Genomic DNA, 6486 nt, shown 5'->3' with positions numbered 1-6486 from the left:
GCTGTGCCGCTGTAAGGTCTCCTGTGTAGCCACTCTAAGACGATGGGAGACAGCTCTCCTGTTGGCACAATTAAACCACCCCCAACGAGTGGCAATAGCTGTGTTGATGGGAGAGTGTCTTCTGCCAATATAGCGCTGTCCACACCAGCACTTCTATCAGTGTAACTTATGTAAGCGATGTAAGTTATACCAACAAAAGTGCTAGTGTAAACATAGCCAAACTGATCTGAAGAGTCATTTCTATATCACAGGGGTTTCCCCTACTTTATGAATCTCCAACTCTCCTCCACAAATAAGTTCACGCTGTCTCCAGTATCAACTCCACAACAGGTGCTATTTAAAGTATCTCTGAATATTGCCTCCATCTTCCCAGGTTCCTTCCAGACTGTCTAATCAATCTAGGTATTTATATCATTCCTCATGGTGGTGCCTCTGTGCCTCATCTTAATCTTATCTAGTCCTCCTTTACTTTAGTCCTGTAAAGTACAGTGGACATTCTGAAGGATATACTCTACCATTTTCCTCCCCTAGCCTGGCCTGCAGAAAGCAGCATGCTATACTGTGTTGTTCTGTTAATCTGGGTCACAGATATCTTGGGTCAGGATCTTCACTATGGAGTGCACAGCCAGAAGTGCTTGAGCAGCTCTTCTTCTCAAGGGCAGAAAATCTATTGTGGTCAGTGCTTCTGCTATTATTTTGCACTGCTTTAACTTCTTCCATCCAAGGTTCTGAAACCAACTCAGAATAATTAATTAGTCCTCACAATGGTCTAGTGAGGTAAGGAAGCATTATAATATTTACAGAATAGGGAAACAGAGGCATGGGGATGTTAATGACTTGCCCAGGGTTACACGGTGAATCTGTGGCAGAGCTGGGAATAGAGCAGAGGCCTCCTGACTTCCAGACTTGTACTTTTAAGCATAAAATAATCTATCCCTTATAAGGTTGGAAGTCAGTATTAATGCCTTTTGCATTTACAGTTCTTCCTGGTTGCCATTGTGTCTTTCTCCTCCTCCGTATCTGAGTCACGTGAACTCATCTTGAAGGGTCCTGGGTGTGTCTTCTTTCAAATTCTGTATGGTTTGACTTTGATTTTTTTCCCCACAATGATTTCATCTATTGTTCAAGTTCCTCCACCCTCTCTTTCATTAAGATGCCTTGGTTGCACCTCTTTCTAGTGTACCTTGTTACTCATCATTACAAAGAGGAAAGTCATGTGATTTCCACAGCAGATGCCACTCAATCCTTTGGGGCCATTCAGTATCCCAACTTGAGTTTTTAATTTAAAACTAATCTCTTAATTTGTAGGCAGTGGTAAGTGTCCAGCTCTTTGGCTTCTCAAACTCTCTTGGAACTTCCATTACAGCTCATAAAGGACATGATTCTCCTCTCACTTATGTAAGTGCAACTTAATTGATTTATGGGTTATACTGGTGTAAGGTGAGTCAGAGCCTTAACAGCTGCCTCAGATTCACCCACTCATTATTGCTCATGGCTATGGCTACACAGGGATAAAAAAAACCCATGGATGGCCTAGGTCAGCTAACTTGGGCTCGTGCTCTGCGGCTGAAAAATCATGGTATAGACATTTGGGCTCGGGCTGGAGCCCAAGCTCTGGGACCCTGCAAGGGTGGAGGGTCTCAGAGCTTGGGTTCCAGCCTCAGCCCAAATGTCTACACAGCAATTTTTTTGGTCCTGGAGCCCAAACCTTGTGAGCTCAAGTCAGCTGATGCGGGCCAGCCATGGGTTTTTTATCCCTGTGTAGACAGACCCTAATTCCGCTGTTCACCTAGTCTACACAGAAGAAGTCCTAGAAATGTACAGTCAGCCAGCCACTTCTTTTCTTAAATCACCAGGCTAGATAGAGTATCTGAAGCTGTTCTGGCTTTTACATGTGTTTCCACACACTACTTTGTTAGCTAACAGTTAAGGTTACTAAATGCTAATTCAAAGAACATCTGCCATTGTACACACTATTTAGAAACAAATATTAAAGACATGGAAATCAAGAGCTAAGATTAATTATGCCATCTTTTTGACCTCAAGCTTAACACACCCTTCATTAAAAACACACCTCAGATTGGAATTTTCTGTCTGAAGAACACCTGAACAAGCTTAACGCCACCCTCTGTTCTTCCCTCCCTAGTTTCTTTTGTACCCAGCTGACAGAGGTCTCTCAAAAAGAAATTTAAGTCGTCTGATTTCTGCCTCAGAGCTCTGTACTGATCTGGAAGTTGATGGGTTTCCATATTTAATATGTTGCTGATAATCTTTGAATACTGGTGTCCCTAGTACTGCTCCAGTCCATAACGATGAAGATTCCAAAATCATTCTCGCCTAGAAAATGCTCTGTGATTTACAGTGACCCCTTAAATGATTCCTAAAGAGCCGTGTCAATGTTCCGAGAGCGATCAGATTGGCTGAAAAATCATGACATGTCAGAAAACAATTAAAATGTCATTTTTGAATAAATAGCATAGCTCCATGTCTAGTTGGCAGCCGGTGTCAAGTGGAGTGCCCCAGGGGTCGGTCCTGGGGCCGGTTTTGTTCAATATCTTCATAAATGATCTGGAGGATGGTGTGGATTGCACTCTCAGCAAATTTGCGGATGATACTAAACTGGGAGGAGTGGTAGATACGCTGGAGGGCAGGGATAGGATACAGAGGGACCTAGACAAATTGGAGGATTGGGCCAAAAGAAATCTGATGAGGTTCAATAAGGATAAGTGCAGGGTCCTGCACTTAGGACGGAAGAACCCAATGCACAGCTACAGAATAGGGACAGAATGGCTAGGCAGCAGTTCTGCGGAAAAGGACCTAGGGGTGAAAGTGGACGAGAAGCTGGATATGAGTCAGCAGTGTGCCCTTGTTGCCAAGAAGGCCAATGGCATTTTGGGATGTATAAGTAGGGGCATAGCGAGCAGATCGAGGGACGTGATCGTTCCCCTCTATTCGACATTGGTGAGGCCTCATCTGGAGTACTGTGTCCAGTTTTGGGCCCCACACTACAAGAAGGATGTGGATAAATTGGAGAGAGTCCAGCGAAGGGCAACAAAAATGATTAGGGGTCTGGAACACATGACTTATGAGGAGAGGCTGAGGGAACTGGGATTGTTTAGTCTGCAGAAGAGAAGAATGAGGGGGGATTTGATAGCTGCTTTCAACTACCTGAGAGGTGGTTCCAGAGAGGATGGTTCTAGACTATTCTCAGTGGTAGAAGAGGACAGGACAAGGAGTAATGGTGTCAAGTTGCAGTGGGGGAGGTTTAGGTTGGATATTAGGAAAAACTTTTTCACTAGGAGGGTGGTGAAACACTGGAATGCGTTACCTAGGGAGGTGGTAGAATCTCCTTCCTTAGAAGTTTTTAAGGTCAGGCTTGACAAAGCCCTGGCTGGGGTGATTTAATTGGGGATTGGTCCTGCTTTGAGCAGAGGGTTGGACTAGATGACTTCCTGAGGTCCCTTCCAACCCTGATATTCTATGATTCTATGATACATCTTCAGCTGGACACCTGCCAAATTCTCTGAAAAATATTATTTTCATGCCCTAGTTCAGGCATCCCTATTTGTCCATCAGTCACCCCAGTCTAAAGTTAGACAGGATAAAAACAGGACTTAGACTGAGTTTAAACTCCACTGTGGTGTGGTGACTAATGTCCCTTCTATTTCTTTTCCACCCATATGCAAAATCCAAGCACCAGTCTGAATTCTACGCATGCGAGCAGGAAGAGTGGGAGAATTGGGGGGAGAAAGAGAAGACATGGAGGAGGAACAGTAAGGGGAAGGGGAGCTCCCTTGCCTCCCAGACTAAGGGAACAGCCATAGGAGGAAGAGGAACCCCACTCCCCACCTGAGAGAAGCAGGAGGAGGACAGGAAGCTTCAGAGCCCTTTCCCCTAAGGTTGGGGGAAGGAAGAGCAGCAGCATCTCTGGAGGAAGGTGGGGAGTGGAGGACAAGGGAAGTCCTACAGCCCCCCTCTCTTCCAGAGGGAGGCAGAAGCAATAGCTTCAGGAAGAACAGCCTCCCCCTGGGCAAGAAGAAGATGTCTTTTGATGAAAACCTGTGGCAACTGAGCCCATTCTGCCACCTTCTCTGAGTGTGTTGCCCTTTTAGGCTGAGAGTCACCCTACTAGGTTACAGATGCATATGCTTGATCATCTTCTCTGTCACCTATGGACAGTGCTGCTTTTCCTTGAATTTTGGTTTATTTCCCACACTGCTGTCAGGGACCAGGATGTGGGTGGCAGGGGCTTCATTTCAGATTTGGTGTGGGGGCGGAAACTGTAACTGTGATTCCAGTGGCTACTTAGGCACCTGAAAACTTTAAAGGTTTTTTTTATAGATAACTTAGAAATTAGCTGACAGAAGCACTGTCTCTAATTCCTATATTAAAAAAAGAGACTTAAAATAAATAAGGCCCACTCAGCTCTAAGAGTAACATGTTCTCACATCTTGTGTCAAGTCCCTTAAGGGACACTGGTTAGGTTTAAAATTTTAATGTATATTCTGAATTTTTTTTTCCCCCCCCACACACTATCTCTTGAATACAATTGAAACAAGTGCAGAAAAATATAGACTACTTTCTATCATTTTTTTGCAGTTCACTAAGCTTGGAATAGATAATTTAACTTTTGGAAACATCCTACTAGTGCCTTAGGGACAGAGTTTCAAATGTTTTTAGGCACCCAAAGATGCAGCTAGGCATCTAGTGGGATTTACAAAGCACGTAGCCTTCTAGGCACTTTTGAAAATCCCACTAGGTGCCTTAAATACCTTTGAAAATCTGGCCCTTAGTCTCTCTATGCCTTAATGCCCCATCTGTACAAAATACTGACTCTCTGCCCCAGGGGCACCTCTTCTCTGCAGAACTCACATTCCACACTAAGGCTTTGTCTACACTACGCACCTTTTAGGACACAGCTGTGCTACTCCAGCTGTGTCACTAAAAGGCATGCAGTGTAGCTGCTGTTTGTTGACAGGATAGAGCTCTCCTGCTGACAAAAAACTTCCACCCCCAATGAGTGGCAGTAGCTCACTCAGGTGCTTTTCATCGGTAAAACTTTTGTTGTTTAGGGGGCTGTTTTATGTTTTTTTTAAACACCCCTGAACAACAAAAGTTTTTCCAATAAAGTTCCAGTGTAGACAAAGCTTAAGGCTGTGCTGTATTTAAGAGCTCCATCTGGGAGCACACCTCCTGTATGAAACTCGGGAGGGGGTCAGGGAAGGACACTCTCCTAAATGACACTGATGTGTTGGATCACAGAAACCCCTTGGGGCTGCCAACTGATGTGCCAAGACTACTTCTGCCCCTGCTTTCGCTGCCAGCTTGGGACTCCAGTGCCCTGCCTGGTTTGAGCCAGACCTGCTAGCCCCCTGCAAACCCAGACCCAGGTCTGAACCACGTCCCCTAACAGTTGTAGGCTTAATTGAAAGCAGGTTAAGAAGTGTTCCTGTCTTTAACACTCAGATGCTCAACTCCTAATGGGGTCCAAACCCCAAATAAATCCATTTTACCCTGTATAATGCTTATACAGGGTAAACTCATAAATTGTTTGCCCTCTATAACACTGAGAGAGAGAGATGCACACCTGTTTGCCCCCCCCCCGCCCCCGGTATTAATACATACTCTGGGTTGATTAATAAGTAAAAAGTGATTTTATTAAATAGAGAAAGTAGGATTTAAGTGGTTCCAAGTAATAACAGACAGAACAAAGTGAATTACCAAGCAAAATAAAATAGAACATGCAAATCTATGTCTAATACAGTAATAAAACTGAATGCAGATAAAAACCTCACCCTTAGAGGAATTCCAGTAAGCTTCCTTTTACAGACTAGCCTCCTTCTAGTCTGGGTCCAACAATCACTCACACCCCCTGTACTTACTGTCCTTTGTCCCAGTTTCTTTCAGGTATCCTTGGGGGTGGAGAGGCTCTCTCTTTGGCCAGCTGAAGACCAAATGGAGGGGTCTCCCAGGGTTTTAAATAGACTTTCTCTTATGGGTGGAGACCCCCTCCTCTCTCCTATGCAAAGTCCAGCTCCAAGATGGAGTTTTGGAGTCACATGGGCAAGTCACATGTCCATGCATGACTCAGTTTTTACAGGCAGCAGCCATTGCTTACCTGCTACCTTGAACGTCCTCATGTAGACTTCTTATGTGGATTGGAGCCTTCCAAGATCCATTGTCCCTTAAGTGCTTCTTGATTGGGCACTTAATTTGCACATTCCTTTCTCAAGAAGCTGACCAAATGCTTTACAAAGGCTACTTAAAAATCAAGCCAGTTCACAGCCAATATTCATAACTTTGAATATAAAACCAATACATGCATACAAATAGGATGAATAGATTCAGTAGACCATAACCTTTACAGAGATATGTTACATGGCATATGTAGCATAAAACATATTCCAGTTATGTCATATATACATTCATAAGCATATTTCCATAAAGCCTTATGGGGTGCACCATCACAGACACCCCTGTGGTCTG

This window comes from Chelonia mydas, chromosome 13, assembly GCF_015237465.2.
Source record: "Chelonia mydas isolate rCheMyd1 chromosome 13, rCheMyd1.pri.v2, whole genome shotgun sequence".
Classification (NCBI taxonomy): domain Eukaryota; kingdom Metazoa; phylum Chordata; order Testudines; family Cheloniidae; genus Chelonia; species Chelonia mydas.
This window is presented reverse-complemented; position numbering follows the sequence as displayed.